We start from the raw sequence: 22,187 nt of genomic DNA, 5'->3' as shown, positions 1-22,187 counted from the left end.
CTCTGCTGTGGCAGCTCCTCCGTCTGACTGCCCAGTGAGCAGACCCCTCTCTCTGTCCCTCAGACCACCCACGCCTGTGAATAGGCAGAGAGCCTCACGCGTGGGCGCTGTTGCACTCCGTGGCTGCTCACCGTGTTGGGGTCCTGGCCGGATCTGCCTGGTCTTCAATTTTCCGGAACACTGTGGCTGGACCGAGTCCCGCTTAGAGGTCATCGAAGACGAGACAGAGCTCAGAGCTAAGGGAACTAACTCTGATGCAGGTGCGGCCCTACGCCAGGTCAGCTGGAGACCAACACCCAGTGTTGCCTTCTGAGGTGGCACAAGGGACTGGGGTGGCACAGGGGACAGAGGTCACAGGGGACAGAGGCAGGGGCAGGCGTTGGCCGGGACTCTCCCCAGCAGTGTCCCACCAGAGAGCACTGATGGGGACCTAGGATTAGACTCCACGTCGCTTCATTTCTGATCTCTCAGTGGGGGCCAAATTCATCCTCAGAAGGAATGAATCTCTCTCTCTCTCTCTTTCTTTCTTTCTTTCTTTCTTTCTTTCTTTCTTTCTCTCTTTCTTTCTTTCTTTCTCTTTCTTTCTTTCTTTCTTTCTTTCTCTCTCTCTCTCTCTCTCTCTCTCTCTCTCTCTCTTTCTTTCTTTCTTTCTTTCTTTCTTTCTTTCTTTCTTTCTTTCTTTCTTTCTTTCTTTCTTTTCTTTCGCAGTAGTTCAAAGTGATCCAGAAAGGAGCGCTCTCTCCAACGAGACGAGTTTCCAAGTTGGTGAAGCTGGCGTTGATTTCAAATGGGACGAGAGTGTGGAGGAGACTTGGGGGGGGGGGGCTGCGTGTTAAATGACCTCAGAAAACGGTTCATGAAGATTCCAGTATGCTTGGAGGTGGGGCAGGACTGCCTCCCCAGGGAACCCTGGAAGGGACAGCCCCGTGCCGCCTGCTCCGTGTGAAGTCAGAACCCGTCCATCAGTTCCCAGCCACTCGGCTTGCTGCCTGGCTTCCTGGACGTGACTGGAATTCTCACTCCTTGGAAACAGCCTCAGGAGGACGGCCCGTGAGTCATGGGTGGGTTGCAAGTGACAAAGCTCTGGAAAACAGAGCCTGAAACCAGCCAAGAGTTTTTCTTTGCCTACCATAGCTGCAAAGGTTGCTGGGAAATCTATTTTTCAGCCACGTTCTCGTTGTCCTCAACTCCAAGTGAAGATTTCTTTCGTTCTCCGAAGGGGAGAATGGATCTCGAATTGTCAGGCCTTTGCCGTCTCTCATTTCCGATAACTGAAACTTGAACCTAAGTCTCTGGATGTGCTGGGGTCCTGGGGACCAGGACTGCTGGGTGCCCTGAGATCGCCGTTCCCTAAGGTCCCAGGAAACCACGGAGTGCGGGAACGTTCCTGCCGCTGCTCCCTGGCTCCCGGTCACCGCTGGACACGCTGCCAATTCAAGTTGCATTCGAGATTTTGTTGGCCTCAGCCATCCATGCAAATTAGCAATTCAGCTCCCTTTCTCAGGTCATTAATATTCACATGAGTTCCTGTTGTGTGAGAACTTGGACCACTACATGATTTAGAAAGAGCTCCATGAGGCTGAAGGAAAGCCAGAGTGTCCGCTGACAGTGAGTTATTCACAACGGATTGTTTATGCCTGCTTCTCTCCTAGAACTAAATCATCATCCACCCGCCCTTCCACTCCCCTGTCAGTTAGCGCCTGCTGGGAACCAGGTCTGGCACTAGACACTAGGAACTGGCAGGTGGGTGAGAAGCGTGGTCTTCCGAGAGCCTCGAAGTCTGTGACATCGGCAGAGAGCTGTGCCTGGTACCTAGGGGTCAACGGGGAGGTGCTTCTGTGTGCAGAACCTGCACCTGATTCTTCTGTTAGTCAAGGTAAGTAATTTGGCTTGCATCTGCCCCCCCACTCTTTAATTTGTTGAGAGAGAGAGAGAGAGGGAGAGAGAGAGAGAGAGAGAATTTCTCTACCGTATAAAAGCCCTGACCCAAGCTGAGGCGTGCACGTTCACATGCTGAGAGTAAGCACAGGGAAAGAAAACAGCCAGTCTTAGAAAGAATCCTGCCCTGTTTGGATTAGGCTTGGATTTCATTTTCGCTTTACACTTTTCTTTGTTCTTTCTCCAGTTTCTCTGTTGTCTTCTGGGTTGCTTCAGCCCCGCACAGTGGAATTTGTATCCAAACATCCTCACTGGGTCGACGAGGTGACCCCCAGGGACATAAAGGAGTGTGTTTAAGGCCTGGGAGGGTGAGGTGGCTGGAGGACCCAGGAGGCTGGGCGCATTGCAGGAGCTCTGGGGAAGGCATGGTGTCTGTGTGTGCGTGTGTGTATGCACACGTGTGCGTGTATGTGTGTGCGCACACGTGTATGTGTGTGCACACATGTGTGTATGTGTGCACGCATGCGTGTGTGTATGTGTGCATGTATGTGTGTATGTGAGTTTGTGTGTGTGTATGTGTGCGAGTGTGTGCACGTGTGTGCATGTGTGTGTATGTGTGTCTATGTATGTGTGTGCGTGTTAGTGTGTATGCACACATGTGCATGTATGTGTGTATGCACGTGCATGTGTGTGCACACATGTGCATGTGTGTGCATGTGTGTCTATGTATGTGTGTATGTGTGTATGTATGTGTGTGCGTGTGTGTCAATGTATGTGTGTGAGTGTGTGTGTGAAGGTGGGAGGAGAATCTTGCATTTATCTTTCTCTTTCATGACTTCAGCAGCTAACCCTACACTCACACGAGAAGTTCTAGGAGCAGAATTTGGTGGCAGTCGGGGAGCAACACGGTGATAAATGGCACCAACGCTGTGCTCCCTCCTGTGTGGGAAGAAGGCTCTCGGGGATTGTTGATGTTTTCCTTCTATAGGGCACTAAAGGGGCTGAAAAACTAATCTTCCTGTGGCTCAGGAAGTGGAGGCCAACTCTGTGCGAAGCAAGAGGAATGGGGACCGGGCTCGGGGGACCAGCGACCAAGGCTGGTATTTGTAGGCATTTTCCTGTGGGCCAGGCGCGGTTTTGAGAACCTTGTACACGTGAACTTGTGACTCCTCCCAGCAGCCCTGTTCACGGAGGCCTGGAGCAGATGAACTCGACGGTCTCTCCTTGCAGCCCTGCCTGGGCCAAAGCCGCCTTTACTGTCCCGCCCCCTGCCCCCTCCCTGTGAAGTGAAAACCACAGCTCCCGCTAAACCTCAGCCAGGAACCGGGCTGGCCCAAAAGAGCCAACATGGCTGCCGCCTGCACTGCGGTGTTGACCTTTAGTGAATTCCAAGGTCGTTACAGAACCACTGCTGTGGCTCACATCCTAGTCCCATCATGCACCTGACACGGTGGTACTGGATTCTAGAGTTTGGTAAAGTTTGTATGAGAGATGACTGGGAGTTATGTATCTATGCCTGTGATCAGACAGCAAGGGGAGGATGGGGTGGATGTGAGATGCAGAGAGGCAGGGTGGGGCCAGAGGGCCTCTAAGCAGGTGAAAGATCCCAGTCTTTTAAAAATAATTTCAAAAAGTATCAATTTATTTTTTTTGACAGGCAGAGTTAGACAGTGAGAGAGAGAGAGATGGAGAGAAAGGTCTTCCTTCCATTGGTTCACCCCCCAAATGGCTGCTATGGCCGGCGCGCTGCGCCGATCCGAAGGCAGGAGCCAGGTGCTTTCTCCTGGTTGGTCTCCCATGCGGGTGCAGGGCCCAAGCACTTGGGCCATCCTCCACTGCACTCCTGGGCCACAGCAGAGAGCTGGCCTGGAAGAGGAGCAACCAACAGAATCCGATGCCCCAACTGGGACTAGAACCCGGGGTGCTGGCGCTGCAGGCGGAGGATTAGCCTAGTGAGCCGCGGCGCTGGCCATATCAATTTATTTATTTAAGATTTTATGTATTTATTTGAGAGGTAGAGTTACAGGCAGAGAGAGGGAGAGAAAGAGAGAAAGTTCTTCCTTCCATTTGTTCACCCCCCTCTCGGGCACAACGGCTGGAGCCAGGAGCTTCTTCCAGGTCTCCCACGCAGGTGCAGGGGCCCAAGCACCTGAGCCATCTTCTACAGCCACAGCAGAGAGCTGGATCGGAAGGGGAGCAGCCGGGACTTGAACCAGTGCCCATATAGGATGCTGGTGCCACAGACGGAGACTTAGCCTACTACACCGCAGCACCGGGCCTTCAATTTATTTTTATTTATTTGAAATGCAAATAAACAGAAAGACAGATGGGCACATGCAGAGAAAAAGAGACCTTCCACCTGCTGGCTCACTGCCTACATGCCCGGAACAGCTGGGGCTGGGCCAGGCAGACACCGGGAACCGTAACTGCATCCAGGTCTCCTCTGGGGGCTGCAGGGAACCGGCGTCTTGCGTCAGCAGCCCCGCCCCAGGGTGCTCAATGGCAGGAAGCACTGACACGAGGCATCGTTGGTTTCTTCTCACGAGACTCCGGTTTTCTCACAGAACGAGAGAGGGAAGCATGACCTGTGGTCACCCCTGCCGCACCCCGATCTCCGTTCCCACCCCCCCGCCATGGGTTACAGTGTCACGTGTTCTGCCAGAGAGAAAGGAGGAAGGAGTGGGCACCAGGAGACCGGCTCAAAGGCGCTCCCAGCACTGTTCTCCGCCCGGCACGAGGACGGGCAGTGGGCCATCGTTCTGCTCCTGGGAGGGCGCTGATGGCCACCCGTGCCTGGGCCCGTGCTGTGGGCTGGGCGCAGGTTGGCCTCCCCCGAGTGCAGAAGAATCAGATAGGTCTGTCGTCTGGCTAAGCTCAGCCACTGTGGAGGGCGCTGTTCCTCTGCACACAGCTTGTAAGCGCGGCCCATTTTCCAGCCTCAACATTCCTCTCCCAGCGGCTGACCTTTCCGGTGTGAGCGATTCTGAGCGGGGGCGCTGGCGTGGTGCTCCCAAGCGCCCCCCACCCGCACTCCCGCTCCCCGGGCAGCACTGCCCTCTCCCAGCCAGCAGCCACGCGGGGCCTTCTGCCAATGCACGTCACCAAGCGGAAGACACGGCCACCCCTTCCATCTTGCAATGCTTCGGCGAGGGTCTTGCTGGCCCGGGCAGGGGCCCAACCACGCTGGCAGATCCCCAGTGCCTGCGCTGGCCCAGGTGTGCGTGCAGCTCTGCTGGAGTTCCTGGAGTAGTCCCCACGCCGCTCTTGTGGTCCCCACGCCGCTCTCGTGGCCCACAGCCCTCGCCCTGACCCGCCTCTCACCTGCTGCATCCGGCTTTGGCCGTGAGCTCCCCGCGGTCGGACCTCCTCTCCCGGACTTCGGCTTGCCTGGCTGGGCTCTGGCTGTCTCGTGTGTGCCAATTCCACTGGAGGCAGCATCTTGTTCCTGCTGGGAACAGAAGCTTCTCGTCTCCCATGCTACCCACACGCACTGCACCCTGCCGTCCGCTGGTCAGGGCCTTCCCCCCAGCCTGCGGGGGAGTCAGCACCTTTTGGGGCATAAGGGATTGCCCGGGCTCTCCTTGTCGCAGGGTGTGGCATTATATGCCACGGGTCCTCACACAGCACGCACCAGAAGCCCCTGGAGGGCAGAGAGAGTTCTCGACTCTTCAGGGGGAGGAGCTGCGTCTCTGGCAAGTCCCACAGTGGTGCTGCTGGGATCTTTGTGGGTGTTTGTGACACAAGCGGACAGGCCCTGTCTGGAGGGGAGAGGGCTGGCCGTACCCTCTGTGACCTGTAGTTGGAGCGTAAAGACCTGTCAGCAGACACAACAGGTGTGTTCGCCTGGGGAACTACCAGATAATCAGCCTCCGGTGGGAGTGCTCGGAGGAAGGCTTTCTAATTACCGTGATGGGTACAGGGGATGTTTGCGGAGCTACAGTTGCCACAGCAACGGCCTTGGGCCTGCGTTGTGGCTCAGCAGGTTAGATGCCGCTTGCAGTGCTGGTTGCTGTGTGAGAGCGCCGGTTCGAGTCCCCACTGCTCCACTTCTGATCCAGCTCCAAGCTGATGTGCCCGGGAAAGCAGCAGAGGATGGCCCTAGATGCACCCATGTGGGAGATCCAGCGGGAATTCCCGGCTCCTGGCTTTGGCTTAACCCAACCCCAGCCACTGCGGCCATCTGGGAAGTGAACCAGCACGTGGAAGATCTCTGTCTCCCTCTGTCTCTGTGTCACTCTGGCTTTCAAATCAATAGACCGATACATCTTGCCTCAATAGATCAGTACATCTTGCCTCCTTCCGGCAACACCTAACTCCATGTATCTCATGTTCATAACTCCCCCTCGGACAGGCCTCGTGCAGTTTCCTTGCCTGTGATTGGCCCCTCTGAGTTCAATGCTGCAAGGTGAGCTCCCGGAAGACCCCGTGGGGAGCCAGCTCCTGTGAGTGAACCTTGCCAGGTCTCTGCCCCCGCCCCTGAGCCCCTCTCTTGCTCAAATCCCACACTCTTGGCTACAGACCCGTGGCCTGCCTTGGGCCCCAGAGCGGCCAGCCAAGGACCTGGCCACGGTGGCGGGCAGCGGGCTGCTACCTGGAGGAGGCTCATTTGGTCAGCTTGAAATCAAAGCCACCACTAGCACGCAGCTGGACCCGAGAGAAAGCAAGAGTGAAAGCAAGAGAGAGAGAGAGACAGAGAGAGACAGGCAGACAGACAGGGAGAGCGAGAGCGAGAGAGACAGAGCAAGAGCGAGAGAGAGAGAGAGAGGAGAATGCACTTGGACTTTGGATGCAAACACAGCTTGCTCAGAATCCTGTCTCCACGACATGAGTTTGCTCACCTGTCTGGAGCCGCAGAGCAGGACACAAGCTTCCGCCGCACCAGGCTGTGCTGGGGCTCCGATGAGACGCGCCCAGCCCCTGGCACAGCCTGGCAATGCGTGCAGAGCTGGAGGCCTTGCACGCCGGGGTTTCCTCCCAGCTGCTCCGTGCCCCACACACTGTCCATCAGGAGCTGTCTACAGGTTATGGGCAGAAGCAGCACCCTGAGAGGCAGCACCCCCATAGGGCGGGAGCAAAGGAGAGAGGAGGGGGAGGGGAGCTGTGTGTTTACTGCCTACTCTCTGACGAGGCGACTTGTTCCCATTTTACAGCTGGGGTAACTGAGGTCACGGCAGCGCTGTAGAGAGAAGCCCAGCTCTTGGATGTGCTCCAACCCCTGCTTTTAGAGGTGAGAAAACCAGAGGGGCTGCGTGACTTCCTTCAAGACGCACAGCTGGCTCAGCAGGACAAGGAAGCCAGGCCTCGGTTGCTAAGCCCTGGGCTCGCCTCGCCGTATGATGGTGCTCTTAGGTTTGTCCTCTGAGGCCACCTCGTGTGCAACAGACATGTGACAGCTTTGCTCTGGGCAGCTCCAACCCAGCACAGCCGGAGAAGGGATCTTGGGATCCTAATGGACACAGACAGGGGCCCTGGGCTTGGTTTCCGGGCTGGCTAAGCCGCCCTCCCCTCCTCTGCTCCCTGTCTCCTATCCCAGCTGATAACGCTCCTGGGTCAGCCCATTGTTCGTGACAGCAGGTAAGCCAGGTGTAAGCCTGTGTAAACGTTTGCCTGTTTTATTTTTATACACGCGGGCAGGAAGGAGTCTGAGCTAGTTAAACACTGTCACATTCTAGGTCCAATGTCTTCTCCGTCTGAAGTTCACGGCACACACAGGCACGGAGCGCCTGCTCTGGGGCAGGTGCGGGTGCAGGTCCCCGGTGCACCTGTGAGTAGAGCGCTGATGCCTGTCAACTTCACGGTGCAGTAGGGACCTCGACAAAAAGCAGCAGGCGGTGAGTAAGTGCACCTTCAAAAGGATTGTGTTCCCTTATTGGAAAGGCAGAACGAGAGATAGAGAAAGTTGCCATTTGCTGGTTCGCTCCCCAAATGGCTACAACAGCCAGGGCAGGGCCAGGCCAAAGCCAGGAGCCTGGCATTCAATCTGGGTCTTCCTGGGCCGTCCTCTGCTGCTTTCCCAGGTGCGTTAGCAGGGAGCTGGCTCAGAAGCGGAACAGCAAGGAATTGAACCGGCGCCCATATGGGATGCCGGCATCGCAGGCAGTGGCTTTGCCCACTGCGCCACAGCGCCAGGTCCTATAAGCACAATTTGAAGACAATAAACACCAGAGAAAGAGGAGAATAGGGAGGTTAGGAGACTTGCAGAAGGCTGTGTTCAAAATGTTCATGAAAAATGCCTAGTATGACAAAATTATGCATGGATTTCAATTTTTTTGCACCAAAATAAAGTTATCTTTTAATTCTATTCCATGAACTTTTTGAAGTATCCTCACATTTGGGTGTGTGGGTAAGTGTGCATGTGTGTGTGTTTCTGTGTGCACAAGCACTTTCTTTTTTTTTTTTTTTTTATTTATTTTTGACAGGCAGAGTGGACAGTGAGAGAGAGAGACAGAGAGAAAGGTCTTCCTTTGCCGTTGGTTCACCCTCCAATGGCCGCCGCGGCCAGCGCGCTGCGGCCGGCGTACCGCGCTGATCCGATGGCAGGAGCCAGGAGCCAGGTGCTTCTCCTGGTCTCCCATGGGGTGCAGGGCCCAAGCACCTGGGCCATCCTCCACTGCACTCCCTGGCCACAGCAGAGGGCTGGCCTGGAAGAGGGGCAGCCGGGACAGAATCCGGCGCCCCGACCGGGACTAGAACCCGGTGTGCCGGCGCCGCAAGGCGGAGGATTAGCCTAGTGAGCCGCGGCGCCGGCCGGCACTTTCAAGCGTGGTTTATTTGAAAGGTGGAGTTACAGAGAGAGAGAAAGGGAGGGAGGGAGGGAGAGAGAGAGAGAGAGAGAAGGACAGAGGGGTCTTCCACCCACTGGTTCACTCCCCAGATGGGCACAACAGTCACTGCTGGACCAGGCCAAAACCAGGAGCCTGGAGCTCCATCGGGGCCCCCCACGCGGGTGCAGGGGCCCGAGCACCCAGGCCATCCTCTGCTGCTCTCCCCGGCGCATTAGCAAGGGGCTGGATCGGAGGTGCAGCCGCTGAGTCGAGCCGTGCTCACATGGGATGCTGGCCTGGCCGGTGGTGGATCGCTCCACTGTGCTACAACACTGCCCTGACAAGAACTTATAAACCAGGTGCTAAGTGAGAAAGGCCAGACATAGAACTGCAAATACCGTGTTTCTCTGAACTGTGGAAGTTAATATATATGTAGTAACAAGTGTGTAGATGCCATATTATTTGGTCTATAGATCATTTATAAATGCTGTCTTACTAATTATAAGCTTTACAAAATAATATGTTCTTCCCCTCATTTTATGATCTGTCATGAGTTCCACAGTATGTGATCCTCTGCTTTCAAGAAATAATATTGTGTGTACGTGTAGATTGACATAGAAAGCTAATATGGCGAAATGTTAAAAACTGTGACATCTATGTGTGCTCACTCTACTTTTCTGTGTTATTTGAAATATTTCAAAATAAAAAGATAAAAATAGGAATAAAAACAGAGGATAAAGAAGAGGGTAACCGCCACCTGCAGCACCAGCATCCCACGTGGGCACCAGTTCGTGTCCCGGCTGCTCCACTTCCAATCCAGCTCCCTGCTAAGGCCTGGGAAAAGCAGCAGAAATTGGCCAAGTGCTTGGACCCTGCACCCACATGGGAGACCTGGGGGAAGCTCCTGGCTCCTGGCTTCAGCCTGGCCCAGCCCCGCTCGCGGCAGCAGTCTGGGGAGTGAGCCAGTGGCTGGAAGAGCTCCCTCTTTCTCTCGTCTCTCCGCCTCTCTGTAACTCACTTTCATATAAATGAAATAAACATTTAAAAAAGAAAAATATAAACAAGTCCAGAAGGTGCTAGAACAGGCCTTCCTGGGAGGCGATATTTGGGCAGGGACTGGGAGGGGGCAGGTGAGCGTCTGGGCTCTGAGCTGAGAGGCGAGCAGGCTGCTTCTGCAGGGATTCCAGTTCTGCTCCACACGTGCACGGGAGCTTCTGGAGCAGCAGTGCTGCACAGCATAGAGGCATCTAGAAACCCTCCTGTCTTCCTGGGAGTCTTGGCTGAGGCACGTCAGCCGCGGTATCGAATGGGATTTGGAACCATGTTTGCCTTCCCGAGGGGGCCTGAGCCGGGGCTGGGGAGTGACTTTGGACGTCTGCGTCACGTGATCGCGGGTGACCTCCATCTCCAGGAGGGCAGAGCAGGCTCAGCACCTGCAGGGCTGGCTGTGGGCTGCGGCGGACCCCCCGCACCTGCAGGGCCGGCTGTGGGCTGCGGCGGACTCCCTACACCTGCAGGGCCAGCTGTGGGCTGCGGTGGACTCCCTGCACCTGCAGGGCTGGCTGTGGGCTGCGGTGGACTCCCCGCACCTGCAGGGCTGGCTGTGGGCTGCGGAGGACTCCCCACACCTGCAGGGCCGGCTGTGGGCTGCAGCTGACTCCCTGCACCTGCAGGGCCGGCTGTGGGCTGTGGCGGACTCCCTGCACCTGCAGGGCCGGCTGTGGGCTGCGGCGGACTCCCTACACCTGCAGGGCTGCCTGTGGGCTGCGGCGGACTCCCTACACCTGCAGGGCTGCCTGTGGGCTGCGGCTGACTCCCTGCACCTGCAGGGCCGGCTGTGGGCTGCGGCGGACTCCCTGCAGGAGTCCTGACTCCTTACAGTCTGCAGGGCCAGGGACCGGGGCTGTGGGCAGGGACAGCCCGCAGAAATGCACCTGGGCTCTCATGGGACGTGAGACGACCGTGAGGAGGAGCCCGCCCTAGGAGATGACGTGACTGAAAACTGCCCAGCACCCGAGGGACAGTGCCCTGGCCCCTCCCACTTGGAACCCTGGCTCCTGGGTTTGCTTCCTATGATGTCATCCTGTCCCAGGGAGAGATGATGCAACCACCAGTGTTTGCTTTTTCAGGTGGGAGGAAGTCACGTGGGGCATCTGATGTTGAAGCACACACAGCTCTCCCAGGCCTTGACGCTGGCTGCCAGGATGGGCTCTTCCCTGCGGCGCTCCGCAGCACCAAGGGGGGTGGGTGTCCTGCCTGGGGTGTGGACTTGGGGTGCTGGGCACCCGCGGTTTTGTCGTGAGCCCCCTGTGCTGGATGGCCAGGGCGCACCCCTGAGTCCTTGTCTTGGGTTATCCACAGCATGCAGCAGCACCCAGAGATGCCAGGGACTGACGCGGGGGGAGCAGGGGAGTGACGCGGGGGGAGCAGGGGAGCCTCCCGCACCTGCAGGCCCCTGTCAAGTTCCAATTACCACCGTCTTAAATGTCACCGTAGGTGGAAAAAAAGGCTCCCGGGAGCTGGACTCCCTGCCGCGTCTCACTTGAAAGACAGGCTTTGTGACGGAAAATTTCACAGAGCCAGTCGGTGCCGGTGCCTTCCTTACCCTCAGAGTAATTGTCTTAGCCGCATCGCCTAGGAATGCTTTGCAAACATCGCAGGGATGCAGGAGACGGGACAGGCAAGTGGCTCCCATCAGAGGCATTCAAAGAGCAGCTTTGACAGTAATGGAAACCCCTTCTCTTTTGATTTTCATTTCCCCGTGCACTGACTGCCCTGAGAGAGATTCCTGAAAAGCCGTGAGCGTGCAGAATCTGCCTGCATCTTGAGATTTGCCGCTTGATTTACGACATGGAGTCAGCGGCCACCTTTGTTTCAGGCCGCAGAATCCTGCCTCTGTGGTGCCTGGGAGCAGCGGCGCTGTTGGGACGGGGCGCCCTGAGGCTGGACTGAGGCCGTGTGGGCGTCCAGTCCTCGTTTCTCCCTTTTGGTCAACTTCCATCCCAGTGTTGCCCAGCCCTGCAGGTGGGGTTGACCAGATGTCCCAGAGCTCTGCCCGTCACATGGTTGCCTGGTTGATGCATTGCTTTGTTCAGTAGACTCCCTGAACCTGGGCAACCAGAACGGGCTGCTGTGTTAACACCAGGTGACCCAAGTTCTTCATATAGATATATATGATATCTATCTATCTATCTAGGGACCCTGTTGCCGAACAACACCCCAAACTGGTTGGAGGTGTTGCTGTAGAACACCCCAGACTGGGTCCGCTCGCCCAACACACAAAAAGCCAATCACGGACTTGGGGGTGGAGGGAGGGAGTAGGTGTCGATCACAAAGCAGCAGGGCAGCTCTTGCTTGATCCCCGGGCTCCCCAAGGAGATGTACAGGATTGCAGCCAGGGCTGAGAGGGGCGTGCTCAGCTCATGTCCAGTCCCGGCTGGTCACAGGTGCTGTGTTCTGTAGGGAAGTTATGGTGCCAAATGGGCTCCAGCTGAGCCAAGGTGAAGTGCAGCTGGAAACCACATACTGCTCAGAGCTGGACTTCTCTACGCGAACTGCCCTGGAACGACACTGGCCATCACGGCTCTCAGGATTGGAGAAGCAGATGACCCCTGAGTCCGGTGATCAGAACCCTGTAAGGCCACCTGGGTCACTCCCTTAAGTCAGCGAATTCCTTTTGATAAAGGCCAGGCAAGGACACCTTGGGCTAAGGGGGACAGACAAGAGGCTGGGTCCTGCTTGTACGTTATAGAGGTTCGGTTTCAACACCACAAAAACAATTAAAATAAATGGCTGCTTCCCATGATGCTGCGTGCCCAGTAAAAACTCCACAGCTAACTTTCCGAGTGCTTGTCCAGGAGACGGTTTGATGTTTGCATTTTTACTATTCACGTGAAAATCGCTTATTAAGCAAACCACCTACAAACGCATGGGAAGGGAAACTGGTTAAAGTACTTAGGAGAAAAAAATCGACTTTGAAGTTCCTCCATACGCATGCTTGGTATAAGTTTTACTGTGTCCTCTTGGACGAGTTGGAGCATTGATTTCATGTTTATGGGTCTGCCAGCAGGGCCTCTGTACTGGAGACAGGGAGGGACACGAGAGGTCGGAATCAGAGCACGGTCAAGTTTTAGGTGGGACTGGCACTGCAGCGGGCGTGCACACGCGTGATAAACCAGACATGTGTTCAAAGACGCGGCCCTGGAGAGCAATCTTGAAAAGCAGGGGTGAAGAGCACCACAAGCTTGGGTCCCGACGAGGAACCACAGGTGGTGCCCGGCCGAGGCCACCCGGAGCTTGTCAGGCCAGGGTCCTCGCAGCGGCCCTCGTGGGAGGCTGTGGCCCTGGCAGGGTCTCCTGGGACGTTTCCCTTCTGTCCCTTGCGCATGAGAAATGTGTCCGCAGAAATGTGTGCACAGAATGTTCTGCGTATCCTGCCAGCTTCATTTCTCCATGGGGCTGACACTCGCGACTCCAGGTTGGGTTTGATGGCCTTCCCCGTCATTTACAATATCAGCTGCATCCTTCGTGTTGCCCGAGGGGCTGTGTCGCACTCTTGCAGCCCTCGTTCCAATTCCCCAGATCGTTGCTGATGGGGCACCCCGGCCCCGGCCGCCTTTGATGTCGCTCCGACGTCGACAGCCTGCGTCCAGGCCCTTGCTCCGCTCTGCATTCCGGCTGCCTGTCCACGATGGCTCCAGTGCGTGGGTCCCTGCACCCATGTGGGCAACCTGGGTGCAGTTCCTGGCTCCTGGCTTCAACCTGGCCCAGCCCTGACTGATGTGGGTGTTTGAGGAGGGAGCCAGCAGTTGGGAGCCCCACCCCGCCTTTCAAACACACGCTTTTAAATTTTTTAAAAAATATGCAATTTCACCTTTTTTTCCTCTTCCTCGCCAGCCTTCGCGGGAAGTCGGCCCTGAGCATGAGCAGGCCCTGGACAGGGAGAGGACGTGCGGATCTGCTCCTGACCCCTGTGCTAAGCTTGGTGTCGCTCCCCTCTGCAGTGCCTCCCTCTGTGAGACTCAGGGTGCTGGCCACAGTCCACAGCTTCTGAAAACATTGTAGCCGCGGCTTGCCTGCTCCGAAGCGCACCGTACACACAGAGCCTGGGCAGAGAACAGCCAGAGGGGAGCCCACGGGCTCCGAGGTCTGGTTCCCGGTGCCGCACCTGAAGCCAGGGTTGCGAATGCAGTCGTGTGGTCCTCGTGCTGCCTCCCTGGGGAACTCTCACTGATGCGCAGTTCAAGAGCGACTGGACTAAATGGGGTCTCCCCCTCCCTTACTCTCTCTGATGGACGTAAAGCTATGGTAAAGAATCCTTGATGATGTAAGCAATTGCCCCATGAGGTGTTATTAAAATTTCAGCTGCTATAGTTTGAGCTTCTTTAAAATAAAGCACACTCAGAGCCGGAGTTGTGGTGTAGCAGGCAAAGCCACCACCATCAATGCCAGCGTCCCATATGGGCGCCGGTTCAAGACCCGGCTGCTCCACTTCTGATCCAGCTCTCTGCTATGGCCTGGGAAAGCAGTGGAAGATGGCCCAAGTCCTTGGGCCCCTGCACCGGCGTGGGAGACCCAGAAGAAGTTCCTGGCTCCTGGCTTCGGATCCAGGCAGCTCCGACCATTGAGGCCATTGGGGGAGTGAACCATCAGATGGAAGACCTCTCTCTGTCTCTGTCCTTCTCTCTCTGTGTAACTCTGATTTTCAAATAAATAAATATTTTTTTTTAAAAAGGCACGCTTGTGGGATTTTTGTTATAACAGTCTGTGAACTTAAATAATTACACTGTAGTGAACGAGATGGCATTACACTGGTGGCGAAGCAGCCAACCTAGTTGGAAGGAAAGGTGTCAGGAAGACCCTGATGTGGCTGCCGAGGGGGCCTGGGGGCGCACAGAGGCCGAGGGACGTGTGCAGGGGGGCACAGAAGGGCATTCTGGTCCCACGAGCCCCAAGCCGATCAGCTGGGGAAGAAGGTCTCGGGCCTCCTACTCGCTCGTGGAAGTGTGAAGACAGTGCGGCGGCAGCCGAGGCAGATCAACAGAGACCTGAGAAAACACCCCCTCCACTCCACAGACTCCTCTCTTCTGACCGTGGAGACGAGAGTCGAGAGGCGGCGGCAATGTGCGGAGCTGGCTGTGCAGACAGGGGCCTGGGGCGGGGAGGCTCAAGGGCTCTCGGTAGGCCAAGGTTATGGCTGAACAAAGGAAAAAAGAGACTAAAATAGGCAAAAAAAAAAAAAAAAAAAGAAATTACACTCTTTCAACAATGCTTCGAAGTGTATATTATCATATTTATGTTACAAAACTGGAAATAAACTCAGCAGCGTGCGTGTTACCCAGTCAGATGTTGACACGCAGTTTCTGTGTCGCTGGAAACATCTCCTGTGCTTAGACCAGGGAGAGGAGAGGTGGCCGCCTGCTGCCCACCCCCAGGGCTGTCACGGTCTCCTCTCCATCTCCACCCATCCCAGCTCAGCAGGAGGACACGCGACAACCTCTCCCAGCCTTGGCACTCCCCACACCTCCCTTAGGACAGTCCCCCAGGTCTGAGACCACAGGGGTCACCCCATTAGAGGGACAGATGGGCGTTTGGGGGCTGGGTCTCCTAGCATGTAGCTCCTTGGCCAGGATATTGGGGGACGGCTAACAGAGCTCTGGCTGTGCAGTGCGCCCGCCCTCCCCGTGCTGAGCCGGGACACCCGGGCACGGTGCAGGCTGTAGGGCCAGTAGGGCAGCAGCCCCAGGAGAGTGGAGCTTCCGGGACAAAGCGGGACAAAGCGGGGCAGAGCGGCTGCCCGACTGGATTTCTCGTGAGAACGGGGGTCACCCCGCTAGACGTGATGCACGTGAGAACGGGGGTCACCCCACCAGACGTGATGTACGTGAGAACGGGGGTCACCCCACCAGACGTGATGCATGTGAGAACGGGGGTCACCCCACCAGACGTGATGCACGTGAGAACGGGGGTCACCCCACCAGATGTGATGCATGTGAGAACGGGGGTCACCCCGCCAGATGTGATGCACGTGAGAACGGGGGTCACCCCGCCAGACATGACGCCGTGAGAACGGGGGTCACCCCACTAGACGTGATGCACGTGAGAACAGGGGTCACCCCGCCAGACATGACGCCGTGAGAACGGGGGTCACCCCACTAGACGTGATGCACGTGAGAACGGGGGTCACCCCGCTAGACGTGATGCACGTGAGAACGGGGGTCACCCCACCAGACGTGATGCACGTGAGAACGGGGGTCACCCCACCAGATGTGATGCATGTGAGAACGGGGGTCACCCCACTAGATATGATGCATGTGAGAATGGGGGTCACCCCGCTAGACGTAATGCACGTGAGAACGGGGGTCACCCTGCCAGACGGGAGGCCAGGAGAGTGGGTCAGGGGTCAGGCTCTGGCCTTGGGAAGTCGCTCTCACAAGCACTAGTTCAGGGCCCTGCAGGAGCCCCTTCACCCTTGCTAGAGCAAGGCCCTGATGGCCTGAGGCCTCCCACTAGGCCCCACCCCCTGCAGCTCCCATCACTTCTCATGTCCCCACGGGGGGACCAAATTTCCCCTACAAGAGCCCTTGGGAGACCGGCCACCTCCGAACCACGGCTCCCGGTGTTGAAAACTGGGTGGACGAGGCCCATGGAGGTCCCTCCTGGTGAGGAGGCCACAGAGCGGAGGGGAAGTCCCGTTACAGCTGGGTTCTGCACCAAGGGGACTCCCCAGGGCTGGGCCAGGCCGGAGTCGGGAGCCGGGAGCTCCACTCTGCTCTCCGAAGTCCTTGGGCCATTACCCACGGTCTTCCCAGGAATGTTAGCCAGGGCTGAATGGAGAGCAGAGCCGCTGGGACTCAGGTGGTCACTCTCGAAGTGGCCGCCTAACCCCTTGTGCCACAGCACCATCCCTCGTGGACAGACATTTTTTACAAAAAGCTTTTCATTTGTTTACCGAGGTAGCACCAGACAGAATCTATGTGAGGGTACTTCAAAAAGCTCATGGAAAATGGAATTAAAAGATAAGTTTATTTTGGTACAAAACAGTTTGAAATACATGCATAATTTTTTAAGGTCTACTTAGTTGAAAGGTAGAGTGATAGAGAAAGAGGGAGAGACAGAAAGAGAAAAGACGCAGAGGGAGAGAGAAAGAGAGAGAGAGAGAGAGAGAGAGAGAGAGAGAAAGGGAGAGAGAGTACTCTTCCATCTGCTGGCTCACTCCCCAAAATGGTCCCAACAGCCAGATCTGGGCCAGGATGAAGCCATGAGCCACAAACTCCATTCTGGTCTCCCACACGGGTGCAGGCTCCCACGTACTTGGGCCATCATCCACTGTCTTCCCAGGCACATTAGCAGGGAGCAGGATCAGAGGATCAGCCAGGACTGGAAACCGCATTCCAGTAGGAGATGCTGGTGTTGCAAGCAATTGTGGGGAGCAACTCGGACTAGACTAAGTTACTGGAATTAAGACTTACTCTATGCATCTGCTCTCCCACAATATGGCACTGAGAAGGGAGTAAACAGCTTCTGCACAGCTGCCTCTCGCCAATTTGATTGACTGAGCTGCAGGAGCTGATCTTGCTCCTGATTGGAGGAGAGCAGCGTACTCGGCGTGTGGGTAGTAGAGTTGGGATTGGTGGAAGAGGACTATAAAGGAGGAGAGAGACACCATGCACCAGGAACATCTATCTGAAGGAACACCTGTGCAGCCCCCGAGAGAGCCGGCCGGCGGTGTGCCGCTCCCCCGCGGAAGTGGGGAAAGTGGCAGGGGGAACCGCCCTTCCACGGAGGTGGAAGGACGGCAGCCAACCCGGGAAGAACCAGCAGCAAACCCGGGGAGGGCTGAGCAGACAAAAGAACAGCGCAGGGTCCTGTGTCGTTCCTCCGCGAAGAGGGGGAGCGACATAATGGTGCCGTGACTCGGATAGGAAACCTAGGAGGGAAGAAACGGGAAGAAGTGGGAAAATACCGGAGAGAGAGACTAGGGAAGAGCCTAGGGAAAAGCCGGACGGAAAAAGTGCCAGAAGAAGTTAGGATTGAAAGCAAAAGTGAAAGCTGGAGGAAACTTAGACTCGGATACGCACTGTGGGGAGAAGCTAGGAGAAATGAGAGGGGAATATTGTTGGAAGAAAAGTTAGGAAACATACCGGGTAGAGAAAAACGTTAGGAGGATGAAGCCACGGGGGCAGGCTGAGATGGAGACGTAAGCTAGGTTTCATCAAGTCAGCCCGAGGAGCAAAAGGCGAAAATCTAAAACCAGAGGCGGAGACGTAAGCCAGATTGGAATCCGTCAGATTAGCCCGGGGAGCAAAAGATGGGAAGCCAAACCGGGAGCGGAGACGCAAGCTAGGTTGCATTTCGTCAGGTTAGCCCCGGGAACTTAGACTGAAAACCAAGAAGCGGAAACGTGAGCTAGGCTGTGTGATTCGCGGAAGCCGCCACACGCAGAGAGAGTGTGTGGGGTACAAGCGGGGAGAGCGCACGGGCGCGAGTAGATAGGGAACGCGGGGCTGGCACGAAGGCCGTGGTGCGGGCGCGAAGGGTGCAGAGACCGCGGAGTGCGCGCGAAGCTGGGAAGCCGCGCAGATAAGAGAAGCACGGGCTGAAACGGCGCAGAACTGGGAAGCCGCCGCGGGGCGAGGTGCCGAGAAGCAGCCTCGGGGCGGGCGCCTGGAAGCCGCGGGGATAAGAGAAACAGAAGTTTAGAAGTAAAATGAGAGAAATAGGAATGCTGGCAGATAGAAGTAAAATAGGAGAGATAGGAATGCCCGGAGATAGAGAAATAGAGAGAAACAAGGCCTCCCCACAACACGGCAATGAGAGAGCTCGGATTCGGTCTGCCTAATTAGTAAGGCGATAAGCACCAGCAGGCAGCTCCACCAGAGTATGAGCTGCAGGTCACCGAAGAAAGGCACGAATCAACATCAATAAGTCTCCCCACAATATGGCAATGAGAAGGCTCGGATTTGGTCTGCCTGATTGGTAGGGCTTGTAAGCACCTGCAGGCAGTTCTAGCAGAGCAGAGCATGCGCTGCAGGGCACCGAACACAGGCACGCATCAGCGCCTAAAAACCTCCTCACAACATGGCGAAGAGAGGACCCGGACTCAGTTTGCCTGATTGGTAGGCTTGTAAGCACCTGTGGGCAACTCTAGCAAGCAGAGCAGAGTGTGTGCCGCGGGACACCAAAGACAGGCGCGTATCAATGCCAAAAATAAAAAGAAAGGGGGATCTGTGGGGAGCAACTGGGAGCAACTCGGACTGGACTAAGTTACTGGAATTAAGACTTATTCTATGCATCTGCTCTCCCACAATATGGTGCTGAGAAGGGAGTAACAACTTCTACACAGCTGCCTCTCGCCAATTTGATTGACTGAGCTGCAGGAGCTGATCTTGCTCCTGATTGGAGGAGAGCAGCGTACTCGGCGTGTGGGTAGTAGAGTTGGGATTGGCGGAGGAGGACTATAAAGGAAGAGAGAGACAACATGCACCAGGAACACCTGAGGAACACCTGTGCAGCCCCCGAGAGAGCCGGCCGGCGGTGTGCCGCTCCCCCGCGGAAGTGGGGAATGTGGCAGGGGGAACCGCCCTTCCACGGAGGTGGAAGGGTCGGTAGCCAACCCGGGAAGAACCAGCAGCAAACCCGGGGAGGGCCGAGCAGACAAAAGAACAGCGCAGGGTCCTGTGTCGTTCCTCCGCGAAGAGGGGGAGCGACAGCAATGGCTTAACCTGCTGTGCCACCATGCTGGCCCCTGCGTGGTTCTTTGTAATATGGCTTTTTCATCAGTTTCTTTTTTTTTTCTTAAAGATTTTATTTATTCATTTGAGAGGTAGAGCTACAGACAATGAGAGGGAGAGACAGAGAGAAAGGTCTTCCTTCCATTGGTTCACTTCCCAAACAGCCGCAACAGCCGGAGCTGTACCGATCCAAAGCCAGGAGCCAGGAGTTTCTTCCGGGTCTCCCATGGGGGTGCAGGGATCCAAGAACTTGGACCATCTTCCACTGCTTTCCCAGGCCATAGCAGAGAGCTGGATCAGAAGTGGAGCACTGGGTATCAAACCAGCGCCCATATGGGATGCCAGCTCTTCAGGCCAGGGCGTTAACCCGCAGTGCCACAGCACCGGCCACAGCTTCTTAAAGTTGGTTGTAGATGCTTGGATTGATGTCTGGTGTTCCATTGGTCTATCCATCTGTTTTTGTACCAGTACCAGGCTGTTTTGACTGTAAGTGCCTTGTAGTAGGTCTTGAAATCTGGTATTGTGATGCCTCCGGCTTCATTTTTGTTGTATAGGATTGCTTTAACTATTCGAGATTTCCTGTGTTGAAACCTTTACTTGGTATAGAGTTGGTCTTCTGTGTATAAAGTTAATTGTAAATGAATCTTAATGAAGAATGGGACTGGGAATGGGAGAGGGAGGAGGTGGAGGGGTGAGAGGGCGAGCATGGTGGGAAAAGAATCTCTGTATTCCTAAATTAGGAAATGTGTACTCCTTAAATAAGAGGTTTCTTCGGGAAACAAATAAAGCAAAAATAAAAATAAAAATATGTAATTCTAAAAAGGTGCAGACTTTGTACAGCACCTTGATTCTGCCTCTGCAGAAACTGCCCTGACTTTCTTGTAGAAGCCCCCGTCCTCTCCGAGGACAGGGGAATTGGATTCACACACACTGGGGGCTGCACTTAAGGTACTGTGTTTATTCCATGGGAGAACACAGAAAAGTCCATAGAATAAAATGAGCTTCAGCCACTAAAAGTTTTCCCACGCTAGTGAACAAGGAAGGTGAGGAAATAAGAACAAATGACCCTGGCTCTGTCGACGATAACACAGCCCGGCGTTGGATGCTACACAGCCTGATGTGTGCAAATGTGTTTCTGCTAACAGGTTTTGCTCCATTAAATGAGCACTTCGCCTTGCTATTACTGAAGCGACAGACCGGTGACGAAGACGTGTGAGCTTTTCTGGGTGTGCTTCTCTGGGAGGGCACACACAGCCCGAGAGGGAAGAGGCCAGCTTGCCCGAGTTACGCCAGACGCCAAGCTCTGCTCTGAGTGAGGATGAAGCAGCCCCCCAAGGCCGTTGCGGGCCTCCCTCGAGCCTGCAAGGACCCTGCATGTGCTTGAAATTCCAGGAAAGAAAAGCAGTAGAAGCACTGTGGCTCTCATTTTGCTACTTCTCTTTCTCCTCTGTCCCGTGCAGACAACGGAGACACCGGAAAGACTGACCTGCGGTTTCCACGGGGGCTGGGGCGTCAGTACACGTGTGACGGTCAAAATGGTACAGCTTGTTTTCTTTTATTTAAAGATTTGTTTATTTTATTTGAAAGGCAGAATAAAAGAGAGAGAGAGACAGAGACAGACAGAGAGAGGAGAGACAGAGAGAGAGGAGAGACAGAGAGAGAGAAAGGTCTTCCATCTGCTGGTTCACTCCCCAGTTGGCTGCAAGGGCCAGAATTGGCCCGGTCCAAAGCCAGGAGCCAGGAGCTTCTTCTGGGTTTGCCACATGGGTGCGGGGGCCCAAGCACTTGGGTCATCTTCTACTAATTTTCGAGTCATTAGCAGGGAGCTGGATTGGAAGTGGAGTAGCCAGGACTCGAACAGGCACCCATATGGGATGCTGGAGTCACAGGTGGTGGCTGTACCTGCTAAGCCACTGTGCCAGGCCCTATACCTTGTTTTAAGAAACATGATTATGGGCCGGCGCCATGGCTCATTAGGCTAATCCCACGCCTGCGGCGCCGGTACCCCGGGTTCTAGTCCTGGTTAGGGAGTGGGATTCTGTCCCAGTTGCCCCTCTTCCAGGCCAGCTCTCTGCTGTGGCCCGGGAGTGCAGTGGAGGATGGCCCAAGTGCTTGGGTCCTGCACCCGCATGGAGACCAGGAGAAAGCACCTGGCTCCTGGCTTCGGATCAGTGCAGCGCCGGCCATAGCGGCCATTTGGGGGGGTGAACCAACGGAAGGAAGACCTTTCTCTCTGTCTCTCTCTCACTGTCCACTCTGCCTGTCAAAAAAAAAAAAAACTATAATTAGGACAATAGCTGGAAGTGAGAGATCAGGGTGCCAGCTTGGTGGGGTTCTGGTGAGGGCCCTCTGCCCAGCGGTAGGTGGATGCTGTTTCACTGCCTAAACATGGCAGAAAGAGCGCAGGTGGAGAGTCTCTCTGGAGTCTCTTCCATAAGGGGCCCCGCCCCATTCATGAGGGCTCCACGCTCAGGACCTCGGCTTCTGATGTTACACATTGGGCAATAGGGTCGTAACATGCGAACTTTGTGCACTTTTAGTCTGTTGCAATAACCAAAGTTAGGGTCAACAAGGTTATACAGAGCATAAAGATTACAGTTATGCTGGCACTGGCGCTGTGGTGTAGCGGGTAAAGCCGCTGGCTGCAGTGCTGGCATCCCATATGGGCGCCGGTTCAAGTCCCGGCTGCTCCTCTTCCGATCCAGCTCTCTGCTATAGCCTGGGAAAGCAGTATAAGATGACCAAAATCCTTGGGCCCCTGCACCCACATGGGAGAACCAAAAGAAGCTCTTGGCTCCTGGCTTTGGATCGG

At 55.6% G+C, this 22,187-nt stretch overlaps 1 long non-coding RNA gene across 5 annotated transcripts; it reads left to right on the top strand.

The window, feature by feature from the left end:
• The first annotated feature begins 919 nt into the window (after positions 1-919).
• Positions 920-21,648, top strand: LOC103352273 (uncharacterized). Of its 5 annotated transcripts, XR_519763.5 has the most exons (4): positions 922-1,876; positions 7,029-7,452; positions 7,551-7,709; positions 13,539-14,458. It is a non-coding gene; the product is annotated as an uncharacterized LOC103352273 (long non-coding RNA). The 5 variants fall into 5 exon arrangements; XR_011389068.2 differs by having other exon boundaries at positions 920-1,876; positions 7,029-7,709; positions 13,539-14,459; XR_016234353.1 differs by lacking the exons at positions 7,551-7,709; positions 13,539-14,458 and adding an exon at positions 20,521-21,648.
• The last annotated feature ends 539 nt before the right edge of the window (positions 21,649-22,187 follow it).

The sequence above is a fragment of the Oryctolagus cuniculus genome, chromosome 5, assembly GCF_051225735.1.
Source record: "Oryctolagus cuniculus isolate XC-2025 breed Fujian yellow rabbit chromosome 5, ASM5122573v1, whole genome shotgun sequence".
NCBI classification, from domain to species: Eukaryota; Metazoa; Chordata; class Mammalia; order Lagomorpha; family Leporidae; genus Oryctolagus; species Oryctolagus cuniculus.
The sequence above is the reverse complement of the archived record's forward strand: the minus strand, read 5'-3'. Positions and strand labels throughout refer to the sequence as shown.